This window comes from Tursiops truncatus, chromosome 18 (genome assembly GCF_011762595.2).
Source record: "Tursiops truncatus isolate mTurTru1 chromosome 18, mTurTru1.mat.Y, whole genome shotgun sequence".
Taxonomy (NCBI): Eukaryota; Metazoa; Chordata; class Mammalia; order Artiodactyla; family Delphinidae; genus Tursiops; species Tursiops truncatus.
The window spans coordinates 65,306,143-65,319,605 of NC_047051.1; the positions used below are offsets into that span (position 1 = coordinate 65,306,143).

At 45.1% G+C, this 13,463-nt stretch overlaps 1 protein-coding gene across 13 annotated transcripts in view; it reads left to right on the top strand.

The window, feature by feature from the left end:
- Positions 1 to 618: 618 nt before the first annotated feature.
- Positions 619 to 13,463, top strand: part of MBNL2 (muscleblind like splicing regulator 2) — a 151,615-nt gene continuing 138,770 nt past the window's right edge. For 4 of the 13 annotated variants that reach the window (XM_004316690.4, XM_019920969.3, XM_073795364.1 and 1 more), the window contains exon 1: positions 622 to 834. The gene's annotated coding sequence lies outside the window, so the exon portion shown is untranslated. Of the gene's footprint in view, positions 835 to 13,463 lie in introns of all 13 variants that reach the window. The other 9 variants (XR_002173416.3, XR_012327739.1, XM_033843516.2 and 6 more) reach the window with 4 other exon arrangements.

Below are 13,463 nucleotides of genomic sequence, written 5' to 3' on the forward strand. Positions count from 1 at the left end.
AGTCCCGGGGAGTCTGAAAACTTAAGAGGAAAGATATATGGGCTGCAGTAACTAACCACTGCAGTAACAGATGTTATACAGGAAAACTGTGCGAAGGATATAAGCGTGTTTTGGCTTTGACGATGCACTTGGGCTAACACATCCTTCCTCACTAATGGAAATCATATGCAAACGTTTTGTAAGGTCTATTAATTTCCATGGCAGACATCGAATTGTTTTCCTTTTAAAAAAATATAATGCTTTGTCCAATGGGGTAACGACTTCAGTTTCATGTACAACCTGGATTTTTCCTAAATCAGCAGAGTTTTCTGTTTTCCAAAGTATCGACAGTGCAGCCACAAGCTTTGGGCTGGCTGTCTTAAAGGGTGTTTTCCGGAGCTACCCCTCTCTCTGCTCTGCCAATTATGTGCCACTTTGTCTTGGTGCTCTGATTGCTTTCTTCTGAGAGGGAAATTCCTCTTTCATCAGTATGGATGCACTGTTTTCACACACTGCAAGTGCTGTGTTGCTGTGTCAGTCATCCTATTAGGGCCAGTTTCAGACGAGTAGGGCTGACGAACTTGCTGGGGATTGGCTGCTCACAGCTGGGAGGGATTTGTCGGAAGGAAGGGCTGCAGCTTACAGCAACAGAGTTTAGACTGTCTTTGCTTCATCATCTGAAGGCAAAATTTTCCAGATACGGCAGACGGCTCTCAGAGTACAATAAACAGGGAATGAGAACTATTTACATGGAAATTTCTTCCTCATGATGCAGCGGAGAAGCCTCGGCCGCTTGATTTTGCCAGATGTTCCTGGGGTTACTGTAAAAGGAAAGGAGAGGCAGAGCTAAACAAGGTAGGGAAATCATCCCCCCCTTCTTTTTTTTTTTTTTTTTTCCTGAATGTTTAAAGAGTTTGCTGCAGTATGCTGCATTCCGTGTATGTTGCTTAGGGAAGCCAGGGAAACCGGATTCCACTAGTTCAAATGTAATACTTGCAGGGGGGACCCTGGAGTTTTACGTAACATTTTGATTCGAGAAAGAGAAATGGCAAAGCGTGAATCTCTGCTGCCTGTTTGGGGTGAGGCATAAAACGAGTTTTTATTCAAAGAATAGATCCATTGATTACTCAACAAAACCCATTCGAATTCTTGGGAGCATTGTTATTTTCTTGTTCTAGAAAATGTTCATACTGTCGTAGTTAGCTCCCGAATAAATAAAGTTTACGTCGATCCTGTGATTTGAAAACAGACTCGTAATTAAGAAAAAGAAAAAAAAAACTTCACGGTAAATAATTATCAATTGGACGTTTAGCCCAAAAAATACGTCTACTTATCGGAAATTAGGGACCTACCTAGCTCTACAATGCCACGGCTTTAACTGAGTTTCAAAAGCACATTTTTAACACGCCAGCAAGAGGTAGCTTTCTGACAAGTTTTTGATACTGTAGTTCGATGTTTACATTTCTTTTTCTGGCATGTCTGAGCCTTTGTTTCCAGCTTAAAAGTGGAACCATTATATTCAAAAGTAAAGCTGGGTTAATAATGCTTACTGCAATTATCTGATCTTTATGCATTTTTAATGAGAACACACAGCCAGCAGAATAATTTAATGAGGGCAGGCTAGCTTTTAAAGCTGTGTTTTCACTGTGCCGAACCATATCAACTTTCTAGCCGAGAAGCAGCAGTGAGAAATGATGGAGAAGATTTATTTTTAACACACTTGGCCCAAGAGAAGGAAAGGATATATTTGTTAAAGAATTCTTTCTGCCCTTTTCCGTTTTAAATTTCTGCCAGGCATGAGGAAACTGTGCTTTTTTGTTAGGCCTCAGAAGCATATGTTTACAATAAATGTGTAACATTTTTAGAATAGTTAGCAAGCACTGAAGCAAAGAAAAAAAAAATCTGACTTGCGTAACCATCACCACTGTGAATGTTGTTCAAGAAACATCACTGGCCTTTGAAAAGACAAAGGTTAAGTGGAAAGATATTTGTTCATTGAGTAATATGTGCATTTTGAGGATAATAAAGTAAAAAGATAAAGAGGTTCCTATAACCTGTACATAAGATGAAGTTTCTTCAGCTAGCTTGCCTGTTTTGGAAGAAGCCGTAGAAGTACTCATTTAAATAAGGGCAATGCCACGTAGATTCTTCCAGACCCACTGTTTTTACTTTCAAGGAGAAGTGCAGGACACTAGCCCAGAACTTCTGACGTCATCTCCCAACTATTTCTGCTGTGTGTTTTTTATTCAAGCTCGTGGAGAGGAATATTTTTTTATGTCCTGGCTAGGAACGTTCTAACTGTCACTTGGCAGGTCTTGAGTTAGGTCTTCATATTCCTGTCCTTTCTAAACCCTAAACCGACCTCCAGCAGAAATAGGGCATCTTCTCCTACCTGCTTCCTCATGTCGGGCAGGTCAGGGCGGTTTTTCTGCAGGACCCTGGCTGTGCTGACTGGAAGCGGCAGGGAGTGGAGCACGGCTCTGCTTCTGGTCCCACTTCCCCTCAGTGCAGCCCAGCACTGCCCCCTGGGCAAACAGTCCCCGTGGCCCCATTCCTAGCTCCCCCAGAGCCACTTTTTAGGACCCAGGTTATGCCACCGAGTTCACGGCTGGTCGTGATGGTGGGAACAGCCGCTCTGATAGAAAGAGCACCGTGTCCTCGTGCAGATGGACCCAAGGAAGGGCAGTCCAGTACTGCAGGCTGTTCATCCCGTGTCACAAGTGGCAACCTTGGTCATCGCGATCAGGGGATGGTTAGTTTTTAATAAGGAGGCTTTTCAGAAAGAATTTCCGTTAGAACAGCTTGGAGTTCTCGGGAGTTCCCAGTCCTTGTCTGCATCCTCTTCAGGACTGCTTGTGTTGTGTAGCCTCGAGCAAGCACCCATCTCAATTTTTCTCTCTCTTAATAGAATTGAATACTTGCTACACTTTCCTTCATACGTCTAGCATTTTGAGAGGTCTTGACCTTGCATCCAAAAAACAAAAAAAAGTTTGTCTGTTGACACAGTGAACTAGTTAAAGTACAAAGGGATAAAACCTCCCTATTAACGAAACTGGTAAATGCTTTAGGGTGTTAAGATATATCGTCATATATACAGAACCCTTCAATCTACTTCATGTTCATGTACGTTTTCTAGGGATATTTCTCCTTAGACCAACGCATGCAATTTCCAAGGAAATCAGAGCATTGCTGTGTGCATTTTCTCCGTTGGTCTTGTGCAATAGACTAGAAACTGTGCAAACCAGACCCTTCAGACACAGGCCTTGCAGTGCCCGAAGCATTTAGTGCTTTTTTCTTTGACTTTGGTATTACATGTGTGCAAGTGGAGTGAATGAGAGAGAGAATGAGAGGAAAGGAGACAAATACGCTTGTGAAATCTACTGGTTGTGCAGCGTTACTGGTTAACAGCCTGCCTTCTCCCTGCTAGTTGTTTTAATTTGCTGTTGCTATGGTAAACACAAATCAATATCACATGGCCAGTCCCGCTCGGGGAGTGCCACAGAGATTCAAGATCAGGTACCCACGCTTCCAAGCAAGAATTGGGAGAAGCGGATTCAGATGTTGAGTTTGAGGAATTTCCTTATGGGAGACTGATAAGGTTCAGGCTTGCATGCGTTTTCTCTTCCTTTCTTCCTGCACTTTCCTACCGGTAACGAGAAAAGCTGGGTATTGTATGTCAACGAGACGTCAATAAGAAAAAAAAAAAAATGGGAAGGCCTACTGATTTGTTTACATTTTCCAAGATGACAAAACATATTATCAACATAGAAGGAGGCTGGCCACGTGGCAAGTGGCAAAGGATTCTGATTAACGAAGAGGTGGGACAACTGCAGGACCTGTTGGTTGTGAAAACATAGTTTGGGGTCTTGAGTAGCTCCAGGTACAGCTGCACAGGAGAGCTGGTAGGTCAGAAACAGTTGTGACTGCCGTGTCAGGCAGAGAAAGCTGGCATCTCTGGGGAGCAGGTGGGCAGGGGGGCGAGGGGCGTTATGGAAAGATAGGGAGGTGTGAGGCATCAATGTCAGCCCGGAGCAAAGTCACGAGAAAGCTGTAGGTCCAAAGGCAGGCCAGGTGAGCACGGAAGCCCGGGGGTAGAGCAGCACAGGGGCAGGACACTTACCTCCTCTCATAAAACCTGCCTGAGGCCCGACCTGAAGGCCCAGCAAAGAAAGAGAGGAAGTGGCTGTGAAGAGAAGTAAAGATGTCATGTGCCCAGGCATACTTTCTGGAAGGAACCAGATGGGCACAGATGTCCCCTGCCGGGTGGAGCAAGGAACTTGGTACTTCATGCTTTGCTTTATTTCAGAAGAACGATGCAGGAAGACTTAGCTGGGCTTTGTAAATTAGTTGCAGTACTGTTTTTGACCTCCAGATTTTTACTCAGCTCAGTTGTTTTTTGGTTTTTGTTGTTTTGTTTTGTTTAATGTGCATAGACTGTTAGTTGCAGCTGTGATCATATTCATAGTAAGGGGCTCAAGGTGGCGTCATGGCTGGTCTACATCAGGCCATGCCTCCAATTGCTTGGCCTCGTTGAGCTGAAGCTGGTCCCCGCTCTGTTGCTGAGAGTGAACATAGGTGTGAAAGGCGAGGCCATAGGGTTTCTTCTGTGATCCGGAGCCACAGTGCTGATGGATAAGTTTTCGGCTGGCCTGCTCCCCTCAATATGGCAGAAACGCTTGGTCATAGAAGTGGACCCACTGATTTACCTTAGTGCTCTGACAAAGACTGCATTGTCTCCGAGATCCTAGGTCGGTATATTCCATCAATCAGTCAACAAGTGTTTATTAAACACCTCTTGGCTCCCCTGGCTTTTGCCATTTGGTTAGAACAAGTCAATTACCTAATAGCTAACTTTGAGTATGTGCAAAATGTAGGACAGAAAGAAACAATGCGGAATTGTAAGTTTCAAAGACTTTCATAATAACTTTATTGGCTAACATTAATTTAACATTGTTAACCATCAAACATTAATTGTAGGTTTGAGACAGTTTTGGTGTTTGGGGGAGGTATAAGAGAAGGAATTTTGAGTTTTAACTCTGTAATTTCTTCACCTCTACTGTATTTCTCAGCATAATACTGTTTAAATAACATATAATGATGTACGATCAGCAACAGACGTATGAGAATGCTGCCTCCACAAATCCAAACTATGAGGCTGTGGAGAGCATCCCCCCATCTCAGCAAGCTGAGAGACAGCCCCGAAATGACTGGGGAATATGGGTGCATCGTCCAAAAGGATCTTAGCCATCAATCAGCAAAAGGAAATCCTAGACCCTCTCCCACACTTCTGAGCCTCGGGGTGGCTGAGATCTCACCGTCCCCATCCCAGCAAGGAAACCTGATTCCTGACCCTGGAGGGTTAAGCTCCACCACCCACACACACACAACTCTTTTTTAAAAGCACAGTTACTTAAAAAAAAAATCTATTTCCCTTTTTAAACACAAAGTTTTTGTTTTGCTTTGTTTTTCACCCTGACATCAAAATTAATGTGTGTTCTCTGGGCACAGACAAGCCAAAAGTTTGGGAAGAGCTGGGAGAGGAGACTGAGGGTGTAAGGGAGCCTCAAGAATTCTTTTCAGCGATGGGTCCTGGCAGGCAGATGGGCAGGTTCTAAGGTCTAGGAGCATCGAGGCGAGCTGGTTGCCAGAGAAGAGCTCTGGGGGAGTGAGCCATCTCAGAAGACAGCAGAAGGAGGCAGGAGGCATGGAAGACGCTGCAGGTCCCTGGGCCTGAGCAGTTTGCAATCCACACTAGCTGGGGCACAAGACACTCACAAACAAGATAAGAGCAGCTCAGCACACAAATGCCATCAGAAGGATAATTAGCATATGTATAGTTCTGTACCCTCTACAGAGGGCTTTCACAGACTTTATCTCAATTAACAGTTCAAACAGTGGGTTAAAAACTGGGAGCCTAAGATTAGAGCATGCCTGTGAGGATGTACTAGGTAAAGCTTCCGGCGGAGATGAGTTATAAACCGGATTTTAAAAACTTTTATTCATTGATTTTTTTCAGTGTTGGATTTGAATTTAGAAAACCAGGAGACACAAGTGCTCCAGGTTACAAGTATGCGTGTCACCTTCTCCTGTCCCCAGATGCTTTCTTGGACAACTACACTTCAAAACTAGTACAGGAGGCAGTCCGGATGTGGCAGCAGAGCAGGAGAGGTTGGCTGGCTTCGCTTTCCCAGCTCTGACTGCTCAGAAGTCATTAGGAGACAAAACCTACACTAGTTTCATGCCCCAACCCAGGCACACAGTGGCAACGTGAGTCTGGCTATGACTGGCAAGGAGGTGCTTCTAGAACATAACATTCATAAATGGTTGTAAAAGGCTCACAGGTCAGGGAAAAACCATAGTCAACAATGAACCCAAAATTCAAAGTAGTCCATTTGCCCATGAGAGCACCTCACTGAGTTCTCTTAAGCCTGTTAAAGGGGTTAGGGCAGAAATTAATATTTTAGTGGCATGTGTTATAAGCTAGGTGCTTAACACACATATCTTGTGTATTTCGAACCTTAAAAGGACTTCATGAAGTTAATGTTTTCCCCGCAAAGTTAACGCTGGCCAATAGAAGTTCTGAAAGTTTCCGGAACACACCCGTGATCCCACAGCTGGTATCTGGCAGAGCCAGGATTTAAACTCAGGCCCGGTCATACCTCCAACTCCTATAGGGAGGCAGCACCATGTTTTCAGCTGAGCAAATAAAATAGAGGAAATAAAAATAATTTATTTGCAGAAAGAAAGCTCAAGGTGAAGGTAGGAGGCCGATTCTTTTAGAAATCTCCGATGTGCTTTATAGAGTTTACATTATGATACATAAATACTGAATGTAATAACACTAGCATCTTACTTCATATATCATTTCCGTTTTTATGCTTATCGTCTCTTTTAATGGCCACAAAGCCCCCTATGTGTCCCCATCTGATAAATTAAATAAAAACCCAATTTGAATGAGGTTAAGCAATGGGTTAAAAATCTCACTAGCCAAACAGCGGAAAAGCTGGTCCTCAAAACTGTGGGAATCTGTGCATATGATATTCAATGAGATCAAGCAGTCTTTAAATGAAATGACGCTGCAGCCTGACTTGGAGTTTTCTTGCAATGGACGTTGCATACTGGACTAGAGCTCAACCCAAGCAATTTTGGGAAGACAGTATGTTTTTGATTAAGATATTGAATTACTTTTTAAAAATCTATCTATTTCGGGCATCCTAGATACGAGCTTCACCTAATCAACTTAAAAGTATTGGTGAAGTAAATATTATGTCAGTGATTTACTGCTTGTAGTTTTCAGTGCTCTGGGAGTTCAGGAAAGTGGAACTCCTTTTGGGTTGGAGTACTAGATAAGGCTTCGAAGAGGAAGAGATACTTCCTCTAGCTCTCTATGGATGTACTGTCTCTAGATCAGTGTTTCTACAATGGGATGTTTACACCCCAAGCCTAGGGCAAGGCCATCATCTCCGTGAGGAAAGGAAATAGTTGAAATTACATCTTATATGTTATTTAACCCGTCCTTTAAAAATGTCTCGTTTCACATGTGTGATAATGTATGTAGCATATTGTTATGCAAGTATAACATTTATAAATAAGTAACTAATCTTATAATGGTTGTTCCTGCATGAAAGTATTTTTCTGATGGGGATATATGATCTAAAAAGTTTGGAGAGGACAATAGTCAAAAATAGAGGAAGGAAGATTATCTCTAGAAGGGAGGAACAGCATGATGTAATGTAGAGGCCAGTGTGGAACTTTGAAGAATAGGGATTAAATGCTGGAAAAGAAGCATTTTTTCAGTGTGGAAATAAGTTTAGACAGAGTGGGGGAGTGTGAATATGGGAGAACTAAAGAGCTATGTGGAAGAGTTTAACTTGTTACCTACAGCATCACGTCTAATGCTTTATAAGGATTGAATTGAACTTGTGAGATCAGGTTAGAGGTTAGAAAATTTGTAACAAGTGATGCCACTGGCCGGAAAACTTTTGCAATATTTCAGGCACCGTGTGGGAAGGAGTTGGCTTAGAATGGCCGAATGAGGATGGAGGAGATAAGGGCAAATCTAAAAGATGTCTTGAAGGAAAAATAATAGAGGCTAGTGAGAGCTCAGAAGAGCCAAAGTGACACTGGAGTTTCTAGCAGGAGAAATATCTGTGGGACCCTAACAGAAAATAGGAGTAGATGGAAAAAGGGGCCCATCATGGGAATGGGGTCAGGGGAGGGAGGGAGGATGAGTTTTGAGTTTTGAGTCCTGGTAATGGTGTTTTAGCTAACGATGGGTCATCGAAGTGGGTCATCCGTAGACATCTGACAACATGAAATGGAGAACAGCTTAGGCACCAGGCTGCAAATGTAAACTGAGACACACCTGTGTTGAAGCCATTGTTGAGGCCAGGAGTGCTTACTGCCTCCAAGAAGAAGGGAACATAAATGGAGATGGGGAGATGACCAAGGATGAGCCTTAGGGAAAACTGCCCGGGCCCAGAGAGAATAAGAGCTAGCAAGGAATCAGGAAAACGAAAACCCACAAAGGAGCAAAACTGTCAATCAAAAAATACGTAACCAAGACTGTTGCGCACCATACCACGGCCTCCACGGCTCCTGTGCTGCATCGTTCTGCCGGGGCTTACCCTCTCTGACATGAGTGCTCAGCCCGTGGTCCTCGTGGAGGCCAATATCAACTCAATGCCATGGTGAGAGCCACAGAGTATCGGCGGATAAGGAGAACTTCCTACCTGGATCTTTCATGTAGATACAGATATAGATATTTGACTCTTTAAAAAGTAACTCTTCACTAATAACCAAAAGAAAGCATTTAAAACCAACAATAATTGTTGATCAAGATGTATGCATCTGTATCTCAAAATATACATTTTGAGGCTATAAGCGGTTAGGACAGTCATTCCAGAGTGATTGGAGATCTTGCTGTTGTCAGAGACCTAGGAACAGGCCTTTGACCTGTTGTCAAAGACCTAGGGTTCGTTCATTGCTGGCTCTAGCAGGCGTCAGCTGAACCCAGCTGTAAGGACTACTCTGAAGGAAATGAGAAAGTACCCTCATGCCTACAGTGAGCAAGCCAGAACAGCACTCCTCACACTTTCGTGTGCACAGCAGACCACTGGGGATCGAATTCAAACTGTAGGGTCTTGACTCGGTAGATGAGGAGCGGGGTCCGAGATTCTGCATTCCTCCGGGATGAAGATGATGCTTGTTGCTTGCCCTGGAGGCTTTGCTGGCGTGAACGTAGACGGCGGTGGGCCTCCGGGTCTGAGATGATTCTAAAGGAGGCTCTGTGGGGCTGAGGGCCAGGACCGGCTTCCTCCATCCAGGAGGCCTTTCCAGGCTTCCCGGGCCCAAGAGTGGAGCAGAGGTCGAGCCGACTTATCCTGCAAGCCTTGCACCGAAGCTGCTGTGGTGGAGGCCACGAAGGTGAGCCTTCCAGCAGTTTCCAGCAGCTCCGTGGCCACAGCAGCAGGTCTGTGGATGGCGCCCCGTGCCCGCAATGGCCGTTTTCTCTGCGGACACAGACTCTCACCAATTCCCAAAAAGATTTGCTCACTGCCTCCAGGGAAGGCTAGTGTGTCTGTTTCCACGTCTGCTCCAGAGATATCTTTTCCTACCAAATATATGTGTTCAAAATCGGCCATAGACTTTTCCCTCCAGACAGTGGTCGGAGCTGGAGCCTGTGAGTCTGACAGCCTCAGCGGGTTACTTCGGGGAACTCTGACAAACCCAGCATTTCCCTTAGGATGCTCTCATTCTCCCCTCATTCCCTCCAAAGAATAGGAAGAGTGTAGAGGAAGTGTTATGTGCAATTAAAATCACATTTGTTTAAACATGCTAGTTTTAAAGTCTCATGCTATGAGTGAAGACGTTAAGAGAAACGACAGCTGTCGCAGGTGGTGGCTTCAGTGAAACTGTGGACAGTCTTAGATCTTGTTTCATGTCCGTCTGCCTTCCCTGCCCTCGAGAACTTCATTTTTCTGTATGTCCAGCATGTGGCCCCCTCTCTCCTAGAACCAGGGGTCCCGCTAACCGGATTTAGAGAAAGTCTTCCCTGCCCAGATGCCCTTTTAGCCCACACACAAGACGACCGGTATTTTGATGCATTTTTAATTTACCAATAACCTTTTAGGACTGAAAGGAAACAAGTATTTATTGAGTGTCTACTATATGCCAAGCCCTCTGCTGAGAGCTTTATGTACATCAACTCAGTTAAACCTTTCTACAAAGAAAATAAAGTCCCAGGAGTCTGAGTTCCTTGCCAAGGTCACACATGAACAAGTGACACAGAGCAGGGGGTGAAACTCCAGTTAGCAGGTCTCCGAACACCCAGACCTTTTCCAACGGTGCTTACTTGGGGGTAGCAAAAAAAGGGGTTTGCTTCGGGAAAACTTCTCTCTCATTTGCACGTACTGTTAGCAGAATTCACTAAACAGTTAAATAGAACACAAACAAGCAATTCCTGGCAGCCTGGGCAGGCATGAGTTCAGTTTTAGCCGTGAGTTCCTCCTCACAAAGGGACCTGGGAAATCTCCAGGGACAGCTAGAGCATCATCTTCATCATTTGTTGTGATTAGTGGGCCTTTTCCTTACTCCTGAATCTCCTCTGTGTCTGTGTGCGTGTGTCTGTGTGTGTGTGTGTCCAGGTGCGCAGGAAGATGCTTAAAGAAAGATCTCCTCCGAGGTGCCTTCTAGATACTTTCAATTGATAACACGCTCATTATCAGCTGTGAGGCCTGTGTGAAAGTGAGATGCTCTGTGTGGCTGTGGTTTGCTACCCTCTAGGAGGACTTAGAAATCCCCTTTCCTTGCCATCGACTTCCCTGTTCTCATGCAGGGCTGTTTACACTCACGCGTGTCACCCGTTCTCTGGTGGGGGCACGTGTTCCACCTCTCGGGCTGCATCTCCTGGCCATCGTGGCACTGCAGGCTCTCCTTCTCCCTTACTCTGCTGGCTCCTGAGCTGACCCATGACCTCTCTCCCCGGGTTCTCTTCTCTCTGCCAAGGCTGTACCTGGCACCCCTCCTAAATGGCACACAGATGCCCCATGTCTCTGGGGTTCTAGTCACACCCGACTCTTAGCTGGTAGAAAGGACTCTTTATTTGCCCCTGAGGAAGCCCATCACTTGAACCCTGAAGTATCAGCTTCCTGGCATCCACCACAAAGACCGTCCCCTCAGGAAACAAAACAAACCCTATCTCCAGAGTTTCCCTGTTTCTTTTCTTCAAAGTTCCCTATTGCAGCTAAGCTGCAATTAAGAGGCGGGCTCAAAGGGACTCAGCTGCCTCTGGGCTGCCGGGACCCAGCAGAGCTTTGGCCTTTTTAACTCTTTGCTTCCTGTGACCTGCTGCGCGTCTCTGCTCCTCTGGGTGCTCAGGTATCAGGAGGGTGAGCTGTGGGGAGACATCGGGGTCGGCAGAGGAGCTTTGCCCACCCCACCAGATTCTGATCGCCCCTCCGAGAGCCACCCAACTGACGAAACCCACAAGTGTGCGATGAAAAGCAGAAGGGAATCCCAAGATGGAAGGAATTGGCGGGACTAGCTGGCACAATTCGCGTCTACCCTCTGCCACGGTCCTGCCAAGCAGACTCTAACAGGGGTTCATCCGTCTCTATGTGCCGGCCAGTCACGACCCCACGATGCAAGCAAACCATAGCGCTTTGTTATGAAATTCTTCCCTGTGCTGAAACGACATGTGACTCCCCATGACCTTCAGTGCTCAGCCCTCGTTCAGGCCTTTGCATTGACCCTAAGCAAGTCAACTGCCCCTTCGGCAGACGAGCCCCTTCACATATTTAAAGACAGCAAACAAGCTTCCTCTGATAGGAGCAGCGGGCATTGCCTGTTGTTTTCGGGAAAGAGTACTTTATTTATGCAACCGAAGATACACAGTTTTTCTGGCAGCTTTGTTGCATTGCTGACCCATATTGGTATTGTACTTGAACCTTGAACCAGCTGTGGTAGAGAAGGGGGTGGGGCTCTCCATTTTCCCTCAGCTCTGTTCAGGCCTGAGCACAGTGGGGAAAAGGTGATGGATGGAGGTGAAGCGGGGGAGGGACAGACAGCTTCCCCAACTGCACGGAAGGGTTGAAAATTGTCTTCCGTTCCAACAATAGGCTCTAGGCACCTCTGGAAATGCCTGGCAAGTTCCTGGGCATTGACTTGCAAAACCACCCATAGATAGATAGATAGATAGATAGATGGATAGATAGATGGGAGATAGATAAGAAATAGATAACTGTATAGATATAGATTAATATATATGTATCTATATAATACACTCAGATAGAGATTAATAAAGATACACCTATAGATAGATTTAGATTACTGTATAAATAGATGGTTATAGATACAGATTAATATTTATATATACAGATAGAGGTAGGTAAAGATATAGATAAATGTATACACAAATAGATAGCTATATAGATTAGTATATATACACAGATGTAGATTGATTGATAGATGATAGAAAGACAGATCAATGATACTGTTCACACAACTTGAATACCCCGTTAAGGCACTTTCAGAGGTGAAGTACGCGTTTTGGGTTTCCTTTTGTTTTGTTGCGTTTGTCTTCTGGCACGACAGAAGGGCAATCGTTTTAGCAGTAGCTCTGAGTCTTCCAGAGTTTCTCTGCGGCTCTCAGCACAGTCCTCAGCAGCTTAGAGACACACTCTGCCATCAGGAGATGCCAAGGTCACCGAAGGAACTAATTAATCCCAGCTCCAGTCTACAGCAGGCTGCACTAACCTGCCCTCCTTCCTCTGAGTGGGAGAAAGAAACCAGGAAGGATTTTCTCCCTCAGCTCTGCCCGGGCCTACTCAGGGCCTCCCTGAACAAACAAAGGGAGGCAGGGAAGGCTGGTAAACCATTTCCCGACTAACTGGCCAGGTTTCATCTAGAGAAAGCCTGTTCTAAGGCTTTAAAACTTGAGATAAGCCCTCCAGTTTTTCTTAGGAAAATTCCCAGGTTAATAATTAACCTGAAGGTCCCCAGGCCCCCCTACTCTATCACAACACTGCCTTTTTTTTTTTCTTTACTGCTAGTTTCACTAATGTCCTCTAAACCCAGCCAGCACTCTTCGCCTTGTTGAAAATTTGCCTTTTTAATTAAACCTACAAATTTTCCAGCTGACCACTAGGGAGCAAGAAACTTTTTCCCCCTCAGGGTAAAATTGATGTCATATAACCCAGACCACACTAAATAATTGATCAGAAAAAATAATTGAGAGGAGTGATGATTTGGGGAAACAATGCCGGGCTGACAACCCAAGAGGTGAAGTTGGAGATGGTTGCGGTTCAAACATTGTGGATCCCCGAGTTAATAATCGTCCCCTTAGCCAGATACATGCTGCGTCCTGAGTTAATTGTTCTGCGGCTGTGGATTTTTTTTTTTTTTTTTTTTTTTTGCGGTACGCGGGCCTCTCACTGTTGTGGCCTCTCCCGTTGCGGAGCACAGGCTCCGGACGCGCAGGCTCA